The sequence below is a fragment of the Aethalodelphis obliquidens genome, unplaced genomic scaffold (genome assembly GCF_003676395.1).
Source record: "Aethalodelphis obliquidens isolate GAN/ISIS:26980383/991018 unplaced genomic scaffold, ASM367639v1 scaffold7, whole genome shotgun sequence".
Classification (NCBI taxonomy): Eukaryota; Metazoa; Chordata; class Mammalia; order Artiodactyla; family Delphinidae; genus Aethalodelphis; species Aethalodelphis obliquidens.
In genome coordinates, this window is record NW_020837951.1 from 55,999,911 (window position 1) to 56,016,129 (window position 16,219).

Genomic DNA, 16,219 nt, shown 5'->3' on the forward strand with positions numbered 1-16,219 from the left:
CAAAGACGAAAAGACAACTCTCAGAATGGGAGAAAATATTTGCAAACGAATCAACGGACAAAGGATTAATCTCCAAAATATATACAGCTCATGCAGCTCAATATTAAAAAAACAAACAATCCAATCAAAAAATGGGCAGAAGACCTAAATAGACATTTCTACAAAGAAGACATACAGATGGCCAAGAGGCACATGAAAAGCTGCTCAACATCACTAACTATTAGAGAAATGCAAATCAAAACTACAATAAGGTATCACCTCACACCGGTTAGAATGGGCATCATCAGAAAATCTACAAACAAATGCTGGAGAGGGTGTAGAGAAAAGGGAACACTCTTACACTCTTGGTGGGAATGTTAATTGATACAGTCACTGTGGAGAACAACATGGTGGTTCCTTAAAAAACTAAAAATAGAATTACCATATGACCCAGCAATTCCACTGTTAGGCATATACCCAGAGAAAACCATAATTCAAAAAGACACATGCATCCTAGTGTTCATTGCAGCACTATTTACAATAGGTCATGGAAGCAAACTAATGTCTATCAACAGACAAATGGATAAAGAAGATGTGGTACATATATACAATGGAAAATTACTCAACCATAAAAAGGAACGAAATTGGGTCATTTGTACAGATGTGGATGGACCTAGAGACTGTCATACAGAGTGAAGTAAGTCAGAGAAAAACAAATACCATATGCTAACGCACATATGCAGAATCTAGAAAAATGGTACAGATGAACTGGTTTGCAAGGCAGAAATAGAGACACAAATGTAGAGAACAAATGTATGGACACCAAGGGGGGAAAGCGGGGGTGGAGGTGGGGGTGGTGGGATGAACTGGGAGATTGGAATTGACATGTATACACTACTATGTATAAAATAGATAACTATTAAGAATCTGCTGTATTAAATAAATAAATAAATAAAATTCAAAAAAGAAAAGTTCAGCCTCTCTCTCAGGAGGAGCATCAGCTGGCCACTCCTTGCAGGGTCACTGTGCCTGGGTACATTGGCTCCAGGAGAAGGGCAGGCACCACAGAGTGCCATCTGGGCCAACTCTGCCCAGATCTTTGGCTTTAGGGAGCCCCAGTGGTGATCTTCTGTTTTTGGTTAGTAGGTCACACATAAAAATAGATGTTTCAATCTAGTATTGAATAGACAGACACTTGCTTTCACATGTATCCTTCAATATATTTTCATTATAATCTTCACAACTTTTATAACTACAAATGATCAAAAAGGCCTCAATTTTGAAGAATGCACATAAAATGAAGAGGGACTGCTCCTCTATGTTCTAGCAAGGAACAGAGATTGGCTTAGGAAGCATGTCCCTTGTTATCCAGTCTTATGTTCCTTCCAGTTTCTCTAAAATAACTAACAATAGCATTCAAAAGTAGTAAAATATGGTGCCCTACATGTGTTTTATGAGACTTTGTTAACCCTTGAAAAGAGACTTGTAATAGGTGGTCTAAATTTCCAGGAGGCACAACTGAAGGATTTAAAGTAAATATTTTAATATTACACTAATGGTTACTAAGGATTATCATAGAATTACTACTTCTTCTGGAGAGCCTGAAGAGGGAAGAAAAGATAGACAGAGGGACTTCCCTGGTGATCCAGTGGTTAAGAATCTGCCTTCCAGTGCAGCGGACGTGGGTTTGATCCCTGGTCAGGGAACTAGGATCCTATACGTCACGGAGCAACTAAGCCTGTGTGCTGCAACTACTGAGCCACACACTCTGGAACCAGCATGCCACAACTAGAGAGAAGCCTGTGTGCTGCAACGAAGAGCCCACATGCTGCAATTAAGATCCGATGCAGCCAAATAAATAATAAAAAAAAGAAAGGAAGGAAGGGAGGGAGGGAGGGAGGGAGAGAGAGAGAGAGAGAGAGAGAGAGAGAGAGAAAGAAAGAAAGAAAGAAAGAAAGGAGGAAAGGCAGGCAGGCAGGAAGGAAGGAGGAAAGGAAGAAAGAAAAGGTAGCCAGAAATTAGTTTTAGCTCACACTGTTCTTTGAATGTGTTGACAAGTGATGCTGAGAAGTCATCCCCACAGGACCCAAACCAAGAGGAATGAAAGAGGATATACAGCATTGGCAGTTAACTTAAGAAATCAGACTTTTTGAGTGCTGCTGTTATTTTTAACCACTATGTTTTTTAAAAAAATAACAGCTTTATTGAAATATGATCCACATACAGACAATTCACTCAAAAGTATACAAAATCAGTGGTCTATAATATATTCACAGAGTTGTGGGACTATCACTACACTCAATTTTAGAACATTTTCATGATCCCAAGTGAAATCCTGTACCCATTAGCAGTCACTCCCCATTCGTTCCCTCATCTCTTCTCAGACCCTGGCAACCACTAATCTACTTTTTGTCTCCATGGAGTTGCCTATTCTGGACCTTTCATATAGATGGATTCACACAAAATATCACTCATACATGGTCTTTTGTGTTGTTTCTTTCACTTAACATAATGTTTTTAAGGTTCATCCATGTTATACTATGTACCAGTACTTCATTCCTTTATATTGCTAAATAATATTCCATTATATAGATATACCACATTTTGTTTATTCATTCATTAGTTGATGGACATTTAGCTTGTTTCCCTTTTTTTTTTTTGCTATTATGAATAATGTCCGTATGAATATTCAGGTACAAGTTTTTGAGTGGACATAATGCTTTCACATCTCTTGACTATATACCCAGGAGCGGATTTCCTAGGTCATATGGTAACTCTATGATTAACCTTGTGAGAAATTTCCAGACTGTTTTCCAAAGTGGTTGCACCATTTTATAATCCTACCAGCAGGATCTGAGGGTTCCAACTCTCCACATCCTTTCCAAAATTTGTCATTATGTCTCTTTTTTATTTTAGCTATCCTAGTGTGTAAGAAGTGGTACCTGATGGCTTTGATTTGCATTTCCTAATGGATAATAATGTTGAGTCTTTTCATGTGTTTATTGGCCACTTGTTTATTTTCTTTGAAAAACTGTCCGCTTTTGATGGTTTTGCTGTACATACATCCTTTTTTAAAAAATTAATTTTTATTGGAGTATAGTGGCTTTACAATGCTGTGTTAACTTCTACTGTACAGCAAAATGAATGAGCCATAATATACATATAACCCCTCCCTTTTGGATTTCCCTCCCATTTAGGACACCACAGCGCATTAAGTAGAGTTCCCTGTGCTATACAGTATGTTCCCATTAGTTATTTTATACATAGTATCAATAGTGTATATGTGTCAATCCCTATCTCCCAATTCCTCCTTGGTATCCATACATTAGTTCTCTACGTCTGTGTCTCTATTTGTGCTTGGGAAATAAGGTCATCTATACCATACATCCTGATAGGCAATATTTTTCTTTCAGTACTTTCAAAATGTAATCCCACTGCCTTCTAACAGTCATTGTTTCTTATGAGACTTCAGCTGTCAAACTAATCAGCATTCTGCTACATAAGGTCAATTGTTTTTCTCTTATGCTTTCAAAATTTTTACTTTTTTTTTACTTTGGCTTTCCACATTTATGATACATTGTGTATCTTTATTTATCCCAGTTAGAATTTATTGAGCTTCTTGGATGTGTAAATTAAAGCTTTTCATGAAATTTGGGAAGTTTTCAACCATTAATACTTCGATTATTTTTTTCTACTCCTTTCTCTTCTCTCTTTATGGTGCTCCCATTAGAGAGGTGTATGTGCACTTAATGGTGTCCCACATTTCTCTGAGGCTCTGTTCATTTCTCATTTTTTCTCTCTGTTCTTCAGATGGCATAATCTCTATCAATTTATCTTTGAGTTCACTGGTTCTTTTTTATGCCTGTTCAAATCTACTACTGAGTCCCTCTAGTCAATTTTTCTTTCAGTTATTGTACTCTTCACCTCCAGAACTTCCATGAATTTATCATTTCTATCTCTTTATTGATACTCTCTATTTGATGAGACACCATCATCTTACATTTTTAACCTTTTAAAGCATGGCTCCTTTTAGTTCTTTGAACATATATTTAATAGCTTTTCTGCTGAGTCCATTTGAGTACTCTCACAGAAAGTTTCTGTTGCCTGCTATTTTTCCTGTATATCACACTTTCCTGTTTCTTTGCATGTCTCAAAATTTTTTGTTGTTGAAAACTGGGAATTTTAGATAATATATTATAGCAGTTCTGTATACTGCTTCCCTCCCCTGAGCTTGTTGTTATGGTTGTTTGCTTCTTTATTTTTTAATGACTTAGCTGGACTATTTTAATGAAATCTTTGATATTGCTCCTGAGAAGGCCCAGCCTTGGGCATGTGCATATGATGATGACAGTGATTTTAGCAGGATCCTCTCTGTCTCTTTTCCTGTCTTCACTGTTAAGCTACCTGCTTTATTTGGTATTACACTCAGCTGTTAGGCTTTATTAATTGCAAGTTGATTTCTCCACTGTTTTGGGTAATGCCCTGGGCCATAAGTTGCTCTGCAGTCTGATCCAGTTAAATTCAGACCTCTTAGCAGTGGTAGTCTTTGAGTCCCTTCTATGAGGCTTGTTATAACTCTAATAAGACTATTGTTAGCTATATCTTTTCCTGGTTCTCTCTAGTAGACTACTTGACCTATAGTTTAGTTGTTGTTTTCATGGAGTTACTGTCTTTCTTTTAATGTTTACCACCAAAATGGCCATTGTTTTCAAGAGTGCCCTTAGGCTTCTTCATTCTCTCTTCCAGATAAAGTCAGTTCTCTTGAGGAGAGCTTTGGAATTCTCTTATTATGGCCTGCCTCTCCCTCTGGAAAAAATCTTTGCGCCTCTGCTCTAGAGCTGGGGGGCAGGTACAATGGTCCACTTCTCTTAGAGTGACACTTCTGCTTTATGAGCAGAGTGCTAGGTAGTGGTGGCAGCTTCTGATCTTATCAGTTTGCCCTCTAAGTTTCAAACCCTCGATCCTACAAGTGAGCTGTGGTGAGGATATTCACGGCCTCAGTACTGTCAGATTGCCATGCCTTAGGTATAGATTCTGCCCTATTAGTGGGGACTAGATGGAGGAAAGGAGATCCCAACTTCTTGGCCACACTCTCCTAGAATTTAGACTCTGCAACACAAAGCTGGAAAGCATGAGGAATGCTGTCAGCCTGCCCCTCCCAGGGAAATACCAAAGCCCAGGGAAATGGAGGGAGAAGGAGCCCTGTCTTCTTGTCCATATCTACCTGGTGTGAGCTTCCATTATGCTGAGCTGTGAGGTGGGGTGGGGAGGAGGATGGAGCAGACAGATCATGGCTCAAGTTCCACAGACTTTTGTTCTCATCAAGATCTAGATTTTCCTTGAAAAAATGCTTCTTCATTTGCACTGTGCCCTTAGGAGAATTTCCAGAGACTTTATTTTTTAAAATAGTAATTTTCTATTAGAGAAATGCAAATCAAAACTACAATGAGGTATCACCTCACACCAATCAGAATGGCCATGATTAAAAAGTCTACAAATAACAAATGCTGGAGAGGGTGTGAAGAAAAGGGAACCCTCCTACACTGTTGGTGGGAATGTAAATTGGTGCAGCCACTACGGAAAAGAGTATGGAGGTTCCTCAAAAAACTAAAAATAGAGTTGCCATATGATCCAGCTATCCCACTCCTGGGCATATATCTAGAAAAAATTATTATTTGAAAAGGTACATGCAGCCCTATATTCATAGCAGCACTATTTACAATAGCCAAGGACTTCCCTGGTGGTGCAGTGGGTAAGAACCCACCTGCCAATGCAGGGGACACGGGTTCAAGCCCTGGTCCGGGAAGATCTCACATGCTGCAGAGCAGCTAAGCCCGTGCACCAAAACTACTGAGCCTGCGCTCTAGAGCCCACGAGCCACAGCTACTGAGCCCACGTGCCACAACTACTGAAGCCTGTGTGCCTAGAGCCTGTGCTCCACAACAAGAGAAGCCACCACAATGGAAAGCCCGAGCATTGCAACGAAGAGTAGCCCCCACTTGCCACAACTAGAGAAAGCCCACGCACAGCAATGAAAACCCAATGCAGCCAAAAATAAATAAATAAATATTTAAATAAATAAATAAATACAATAGCCAAGACATGGAAACAACCTACATTTCCATCAACAGATGAATGGATAAAGATGTGAGATATATATATATATAAAATGGAATATTACTCAGCCATAAAACAGAATGAAATAATGCCATTTCCAGCAACATGAGATTATAATACTAAGTGAAGTAAATCAGAAGGAGAAAGACAAATATCATATGATATCACTTATACGTGGAATCTAAAATACAACACAAATGAACATATCTACAAAACAGAAGCAGACTCACAGACATAGAGAACAGATGTGTGGTTGTGGGGGTGGGAGAGGGAAGGATTAGGAGTTTGGGGTTAGCAGATGCAAATTATTATATATATTAATATATGATACAGGGACCTATATTCAATATCCTGTGATAAACCATAATAGAAAAGAATATGAAAAAGAATATATACATATAACTGAATCACTCTGATGTACAGCAGAAATTAACACAACATTGTAAATCAACTACACTTCAATACAATTTTTTATAAAACTAGTAATTTTCACTAGTTACGGTTGTTCTACTGGGAGTGGAGGGGGTTTTCACAATACCATTCCAGAAGTCCTAGCAACTAAATTTTTAAAGGCATAATGGAGCTAATGGAGATCTAGAGAAACTCAACTAAAATGATAATTAAGATCATGGTTAAAAAAAGAAAGACTTTCTCATTAAGAAACAAAAAGCCTGAGAAGAGAATCAATTGATGCTTATTAAGTACTTTGAAGCACATGTATCAGAATATTCCACCAACTGAACTTCCCATTCCTTATTTCAGTCATATATCATAATCCTGTTGATACTTCAGTAAAGATTTGATTACCTGGCTTATAGTCTTTCTCTTCACCATTCATCTTGTCATCACTATTGATGATTCAAATATTCATGAAGATAATACAAGCAACATCCAAGTCATAGCTCCTTGACCTCTTCACCTCCAGTGAACTTGTCTTTCAATCCACTGCAGTTATTCACTCCCACAGCCATGCTTGATATCAATTATTGTACCATTAACAAAATCTCTATTTCAAGCATACTGCTTTCTGATCACCACCACCTCTTTCCAGCTCATCCTTAGTCCATAAGTCTTTGACTTCACAAGCACTTTCAGCTCAGTGATCTTAGCACCTTTGAACTGCCTATCAATTCAATCACGTTCTCATTTTCCTCTCACCTAGTTAACATTCCAGGATCGGTCACTTTCATCACATCTTTGCATACATCCTCAATTCCTTTGCTCCTATCTTCCCTCCATCATTCTCACCCAACATATTCCAACCCTGGTAAAATCCAATTCTCCACCCACTCAGCACTTACACCAAAGCTTCTGTACATAGCCCAAGAAAAACACATACATTCCTGATAGACCTCACTTAAAAAGTAAGACCCCCAAATGCAAGTGGTCCTCAGGATTGTTCAGCATTTCTCATATTATATTCTATTCTGTTCTGTTCTAACATTAAACAGCTTCTCCACCTTCCTCACACTCAGTTCATGACCTTTCTTCTTTTTCCCTCGGAAGCAAGTAGATGACAACTTTCATGTCTTCCCACACCCAAATATGCCAGCCTACTTTCATCTGTGCCATATATTCTGACTACCTTTTAAAAATAAGTGATACGAGACTTCTCTGGTGGTCCAGTGGTAAAGAATCTGCCTTGCAATGCAGGGGATGTGGGTTCGATCCCTGGTCAGGGAACTAAGATCCCACGTGCCATGGGGCAACTAAGCCCACATGCCACAACTATTGAGCTTGTGTGCCTCAACTAGAGCCTGCGTGTTGCAAACTACAGAGCCCATGCGCTCTGGAACCTGCGCACTACAACTACAGAGACCACGTGCCTGGGAGCCTGAGCGCCACAGCTAGAGAAGAGAAAACCTACACGCACAACTAGAGAGAAGCCCACACACCACAACGAAGAGCCCACACACCACAAGAAAATATCCCGCATGCCTCAGCGAAGATCCCATGTGCCACGGCTAAGACCCAACACGGCCAAAAATTAATAAATAAATCTTAAAAAAATAAAAAAATATCATTATAAAAAATTAATAAGGGATATAAGTTTAACTCCTCCATGTGTGCATTAGATCCCATATCCTTGAGCCTGCTCAGAGACTATAACATTGTGATTACCCCTTCTCTCACCTGCATCATCATGTTCCACCCTCTACTCTCTAATTCATATCAACATACAAACTGTTGCAATATCTCCTAAAATATACTTCCTTACATCCAGATCACCACCCTCCAGATAACCTCTTCTTTCCAGCAACTCTTTAAAAGAGTTATTTATTCTCATGATCTCTGCATTTATCCTGTTGTTCTCTCTTGAAGGCTTTCATCTCCACCCTTCCATTAAAGTAGCTCTTGCCAAGGTAATCATTATCTCCAAATTGCCAAAACCAATGGGGAGTGCTTAGTACTATCCCTTCTTAACTTCTTAGCAGAGTTTGACACAGTTGCAACACTTGAAACACTTTCTCCATTTAGCTTTCAAGACATCACAGTTTCCTGGATTTCTTCTTACCTCATTCATGATTCCTTCTTGTCTTAGTTGCTCAATTCTCTGACTCTTTCCACATTTAAGTTAGAATGCTTCAGGGTTTAATCTTCAGATCTTTACTCTTCTCAGTCTACATTTCCTCTGTTTATGGACTGAATTTTGTATTTCCCCAAAATTATATGCTGTAGCCCTATCCCCCAATGGGATGGTATATGGATATGAGGCCTTTGGGATAATTAGGGTTAGATAAGGTCACAGGGCCATAGTGTGTCAGTATTAGTGCCCTTCTAAGAAGAAACACCAGAGAAATTGCATTTTCTGTCTCTCCACGCATGCACAGAGGTCATGTGAGCACACAGCAAGATGAAAGTCACAAGCCAAAAGAAGAGCCCACAGAATGAGATCTACCTTGACAGAACCTTGTTCTTGGACTTCTCAGCATCCAGAAATAAATTTCTGTTTTTTAAGCCAGAAAGCCTATGGTATTTTGCTATGGCAGCCTGAGGAGACTAAGACACCACCCTATGCAACCTCATCAAGTACTATGGCTTTCCATTTAGTAACGAAAAAACCATGTATCTGCCAAACCTCAAACTTATATATCCAGCAGCATACTTACATCTCCACTTGAATATGTCTAGCAAATATCTTATATTTAAGTAGCCCTAGATGAACTCTTCTATCTCTCCACACCACCACCCCCAACTTGCTTTCCACTTATTCCTCTGTATCTCAGTAAATGACACCTCTTCTCCCTCTTGGGAAGCTCGATATCTTGGAATTATCATTGATGCCCCACTTTCTCTCACATTTCACCTGAAATTTTTAGAAAATCTTGCTGCTTCTACCTTCAAAATATACCCCAAATCAAAGTACTGCCACACCTTGGTCTAAGTCATCATCATCACTTGCCTGGATTATTGCAATAGTCCTCAGTTGAACTATTTTTTTTTAAACTCTTGTCAACTCTTTAAGTCTTTCCTGTATACAGCAGCAAGAATTTTTTTTGAAAAAGCATAAGCCATATAATGTCATCTGACTACTGAATATCCTCCAATATATCCACATCATGCATAAAATAAAACTCATGGCTTACAGAGCCCTACATTACCTGGTCCCTTGTCTCCTCCCTGATCTTCTCTCTTATCCCTTTTCTCGTCATGCACTGGTCTTCAGACACACTGCATTTATTACTCTTCCTTGGGCAACCCTGCTCTTGCTTCAGGCTCTCTACATCTGCTGTGCTCTCTGCCTGGAGCTCTTCTCCAAGATATACAGGCAGGTTTTCCCCTCATTTCATTCAAATCTTTGTTCAAATGTTACTTACCTAAAGAAGCCTTTCCTGCTCACCCTTTCTAAAATAGCAGACCCTGACATACTCTGTGCTCTTATCCAGCTTTTTTTCATAGCATTTGCCATGACCTGATATTATATCATATATCTATTTATTTATTTGGCTATATTTTTCTTATCTTACTAGAATATAAGCTCCCCTGGGTAAGGGGCTTTGTTTTGTTTTGTTTTGCTTTGCTGCTGCGTTATCTGTGTATTGACTAGTGCTTGCCACTTCAGAGCTGTTAAATAAATATTTGTTGATTGAGTGAATGCATTGACTTGTAGAAAGAACAGAGGCTAATACAACTTGTCATTTTTTTCTAGAGAAGGGGCATTTTCTTTAAGAAATATACAGAGATACCAATGTTTCCAGAGTAATTTTTAGATTTTTAAATATTCAATATGGAGAATGTGAGGAGAAAAATTATGGAAATTATGCTTGTTAACTTATTCATTCAATAAATATTTATTGAGTGCCTATTCTGTGCCAGGCACTGTTCTAGGTATTGAGGATAAAATAATGAACAAAACATACACAAAACTTTGCACTCATAATTAGGAGAATGAGGGAAAAAACAAGGTAAATTAGTAAATTGTACAATGCAGAAAAGAGTGATAGCCAAAGGGGGAAAAGGGGAAGAAACACTACAGGTTAAATATCCAGAATTCATCAATAGATCAATTGTAAAGAAAATAAAGAAAGTGGGGCGAAAACAGTAGATTATACTCTAAAATATGACCAAACTATGGTGTCTAAGGAGTCACACTTGGAAGATTAAACTAAAAATACAAGAGAATGATTGCTATAAAGGTCAGTGTAGTTTTTAACTGAGGGAGGAAAGACAGGGTTGTGATAGAATGGGGTACATAGAAGGGGTTTTCTGAGGTGAATGACAGGATTCTGTTTCCTGACCTGGGGGGTGGTTACAAGGGTATTCACCTTATAATGATTCATTAAACATACATTTATTTTGGATGGTTTTCTGTACCTGTGTTTTATTTTACAATAAAAGATTAACAAAAAACAACAAAGGAAAAAAAAAAGAACCACTCCTAATAAGGCCAATTACCAAGCCAATCCACTTGTAGATAACAACTATCAATGCTGAACAAAATATAAAAACAAATACCTGAACAAATAGTGAACAAAATAGGTAGATATTTGGCAGAAGAGAGCAAAGGTCAAGTTTCCATTTTGTTAGCATGGCTAAAATCCATGTGGGGTAGATAAAGCTCTGTTAGAAAATCAGTCTTACTGGTTTAAAAATCAGAGAACAGGGTTTGAGTTTAGGGTACCACATTCACTGGAAGGTGAGAGAGGAAATCCCCAAAAAGAGAGAGCAAGAAAGTGGAGGTCCCAAATTCTGGGTATAAAATTTGCCCAAATCTCTGCCTGACCCTTGAAAATGCATACTGAGGAAAGACTCAAAGCAGGTGTTTTGGTAAGGCCAAAAGAGCCCAGCTAAAATTTGAGCTACACCCATTGTAGAGGAAAAGTTAACTATATGTTTCTAAAAATCAATATTCTTCAGAAGAATATTCAGATTCAAGAGCATTCACAATATTGTGGATGTGAATCAAAATTACACAACATTCAAAGAATCGGGAAAACGGTAAATCTGTAAGAAAAAATATCAATAGAAAACAATCTAGGATGACTAAGATGTTGGAATTAGCCAACAATTATTTCAAAGCTTATATTAAAACTATGCTTGGTGATATACAGGAAAATATACTCACAATTAATGAAAAGATGGGAAATTTTAAAAGAAAAGAGACTTTTTTAAAAGCCCAACTGGAAATTCTCAAACTGAAAAATGAAATAGCTAAAGTAAAAAATTCACAGGATGGGCTTAAGAATAGAATGGAATGGCAGAGTAAAGAAGGAATGGAGTTGAAAATAGATCAACAGAAATTATCCAATATGAAGAACACAGAGAAAAAAATATTTTATTTAACAGAGGCTTATAGGACAATATCAAAAGTTCTAACATGTATGTGATTGGATACCTGAAAGGAGAGGATAGAGTTAATTGAGAGGGAAAAAATGGCCCAAATTCCCCCCAATTTAGCATAAGACATACATTTACAAATTTAAGAAGTTTAATGAAGCCTATAAAGGATAAATAAGTTGGAAAAAAGCCTCCTATTAATATCATAGTCAAGCTGATAAAAATGAAAGAAAAATATTTGAAAGCAATCAGAGAAAAATGACACATTGCATACAGGGAAACAACGATGTAAATGACAGCTGTTTTCTCATAAGAAATAATGCAGGCCAGAAGACAGCAAAATATCTTTAAAGTACCAGAGGGAAAATCTGTCAACTCAGAACTCTATATTCAGTTAGAATATCTTTCATGAATGAAGGTAAAATAAGATTTTCAGATAAAAGAAAGCTAGGAGGATTCATCCCCACCACATCTGCAGTACAAAAAATAATGTTGAAGTAAGTTCTTCAGTCTCAAGAGAAATAAAGCCAGATGGAAATTCAGATCTTCAGGAAGGAATGAAAGACCCTTGTAAATGGTAACTATGTATATAAATATGAGACTATTTTCCCCTTAATTTCTTTAAAACTCACATAACTGCTTGAAGCAAAAATTATAAAATGGTAGTGTAGGGCTTATAATATATGTAGATGTAATGCACATGACAACTATAACATGAGGGAATGGTAAATGGACCTATACACTTGCAAGATTTCCCTATTTTATGTGAAGTAGTACAATATTAACTCAAAGCAGACTGTTATAAGCTATAGATATGAATTGTAATTCCTAGAAAAGCCACTAAAAACACCAAAAAAAGCATAGCTAAAAAGCCAGTAGATAAATTTAAATGGAATTCTAAGATATATTCAAGTAGTCCAAAAGAAGGTAAGAAAGAGGGAAGACAGAAACAAAAAACACAAGTCAAAGTGAAACAAACAGTAAAATGGTAGACCTGAATCCAATCATATCAATAATTACATTAGGTGTTAATAGATTAAAGACTCAAATTAAAAGGCAGAGACAGTCAAAATGGATAAAAAAGAAAAATCCAAAATATACTGTCTAGGGCTTCCCTGGTGGCGCAGTGGTTGAGAGTCCGCCTGCCGATGCAGGGGACATGGGTTCGTGCCCCAGTCTGGGAAGACCCCACATGCCGTGGAGCGGCTGGGCCCGTGAGCCATGGCCACTGAGCCTGCGCGTCTGGAGCCTGTGCTCCACAACAGGAGAGGCCACAACAGTGGGAGGCCCACGTACTGCAAAAAAAAACAAACAAAAAAAGAAAAACAAAATATACTGTCTAGAAGAAATGTATTTTAAATATAAAGACACAGATAGTTTGAAACTAAATGGATGAAAAAGATATTATTGTACAAATAGTATGGAGGTCTATTAATATCAAATAAAGTACACTTCAAGATAAAGATATTAGGAGAGAAAAAGGAGCATTTCAAATATAATAAAAGGAAGACAAAACAATAATGAATATGTATGTACCTAATAACAGAGTCTCTAAATACCTGATGACAAATCAGAATTAAAGACAAATAAGAAATAGAAATAGACAATTTCACAAGTATCATTATAAATTTTACACTCCTTTCTCAGAAATTGATAGAACAACTAGACAAAAAATTCTGTGAAGACATAAAAGATCTGAACAACACTATAAGCCACCTTGACCTAATTTATATTTAGAGAACACTAGGTGAGAAGTGATGGTGATTTGGACCAGCAAGAACAGCAAAGTGGTGACACGTGATCAAATTCTAGATATATTTTAAAGGCTGACTTGGGATAGTCACTTAACACCTCAAAACATTTGTTATAAATCAGTAAAATGAGGATTAATACTATCAACCTCATGGAGTTATTGTGGAATTAACTGAGATAGTACATATAAATGCACTATGCTATACAAATTATGAGATAGTATATATATGGTGCATAGCATAGTGCATGGCTCAGAGTAAGCAATAAGTATACTTAGCAATTAGTCTTACTATTACAATAGTAAGCCCTCCTATGTGCACCCTCCTATGTGCCAGGGCCTAAATTAGGCACAGAGAATACATATTTCAATATGAGGCTCACATCTTACAGATGAAATGGAAACCAAACATTGCACTCACTTCATTGCAGTACCAATGGGAGCAGGAATGTCCAGCAGCTATAACAATGGGACATAAAACACACAACTTTCATTTATTAAAATGTCTGTCAGGAAGACACACCTGTGATTCCCTGCATTTTACCACTCCCACAATTTCATTTTTGAGCCCCTATGCAGAGTCAGATTACCCAAGAAAAGCTTTACGTCAGGGGAAATTTGGGGAAAAGAATAAGCAATACCTGATACAGAGTTTCATGGTTAAAGTTTAGATTTTTGTATCCTGACTGAACTCAGGGTATTTATTTGGCTTCTGTTGTTTTTCACTGAAGGAATATTGACCTTTAAACAGTCCTGGCTTCTGTGGAATTAGAGGAGAATAAGAAGTGTAAGAGCTGGAGACTCAAGATAGAGCATTTACAGTAAATATTTGAGTAGCACATTGTTCGAGTCATACAACACTCTGGCCAAAAATATTTTGACAATGGGGAAAAGAGCCTTTTCAAGTTAATTCTTCAGATACATTAACCCCAGAGGGTCTTGTATGGGTTGGAATAGGAAAAGGGAAATTATGTAATATGATCCTGTGAAATGAGTGGGTCAGAAATAAGTGTTTCTACATGCATGGGGTTAACACCAACATCTTTATTATATCTACTATGGGCTGGGCTCAGAGGATACAAAGAAAAATGAGGCACCATAGAGGTTTCCTTCAGGAGGTGGTATCAGTCTGGGAGAACACCCAGTGACCTTAGGATCATGCCACCAGCCCAAATTCAGGCTATATTCCTGTCCCTCAGAAAGACATGACTACCGTGGGCAAAAGCCTAAAGAAGGGATCCCCTGGTCTTTGGGCTGGATGCCTTTTGAGTGCCTCTCCAGACCCATTCTCCCTGCTATGTGACCACAGAGGCTAACTTTATGGTCTGCCCCACTTGGCTCCATTGCCCTGAGGCTTCTGGTGAGCTTTCAGTGAGTGCTGGGGCAGAGCCAACAACTTCAGATTATTAAAACAAATATCTATTTCAGTCTCATGTTAAACAAGGACTTATCTAAAAATCTATCGCCAAATATAAGATCATGTAGATTTACCCCTTTATTTTCTACTAAGGTTTTTATGGTTTTAGTCCTTACATTTAAGTCTTTGATCCATTTTTATGTATTTTGTGTATCATGTGAGGTAGCTGTCCAACTTCATTCTTTTCAATGTGGATATCCAGTGTCCCAATATAATCTGTGAAAAAGGCTATGCTTTTCCCCATTGAATGACCTTGGTACCAGTGTCAAAAATCATTTGAACATATATGTAAGGGATTATTCCTAGGCTCTCTATTCTATTCCATGGTTCTATATATCTCTCTTTATGCCTGTACCACACTATTTTGATTATTGTAGCTTTGTAGTAAGTTCTGAAATCAGTAAGTATGAGTCCTTCAAAGTTTTGTTCTTTTTCTAGATTGTTCTGACTATTCTAGGTCTCTTGCAGTTCTATATGAATTTAGAATCAGCTTGTCATTTCTACAAAGAAACTAGCTGGAATTCTGATAGGGATTGTGTAAAATCTGTAGATCAATTTGGGGAATATGGTCATCTTAACAATATTAAGCCCCTTGATTCATAAACATGGATGAATCATTTAGGTCTCTCATTCCATTCATTTAGGTCTTCTTTAACTTTTTCAATGTTTTGTCATTTTCAGTGTATAATTCTTCCACTTCTTTAGTCAAATTTATTCTTAAGTATTTTATTCTTTTTGACACTATTGTAATGAAATTGTTTTCTTGATTTTATTTTGATTCATTGCAATTGTATAGAAATACAACTGATTTTTATGTGCTGATCTTGTAATGTGCAATTTTGATAAATTCAGTTATTAGTTCTAATCTTTTTTGTGGATTCTTTGGGATTTTCTATATATAAGATCATGTATCTGCAAATAGAGATAACTTTACTTCTTCCTTTTACAATTTGAATGTCTTATTTATTTTTCTTGCCTAATTGCACTGGCTAGAACGTCCAGTACAATGTTGAATAGAAGTGGTGAAGCAAGCAGCCTTGTCTTGTTTCTGATCTCAAGCGGAAAGCTTTCACTCTTTAATCATTGAGAGTAATGCTAACTGTGAGTTTTTTTTATAAATGCCCTTTATCCTTTGGGGGAAGTTCCTTTTTATTCCTAGTTTGTTGAGTGTTTTTATT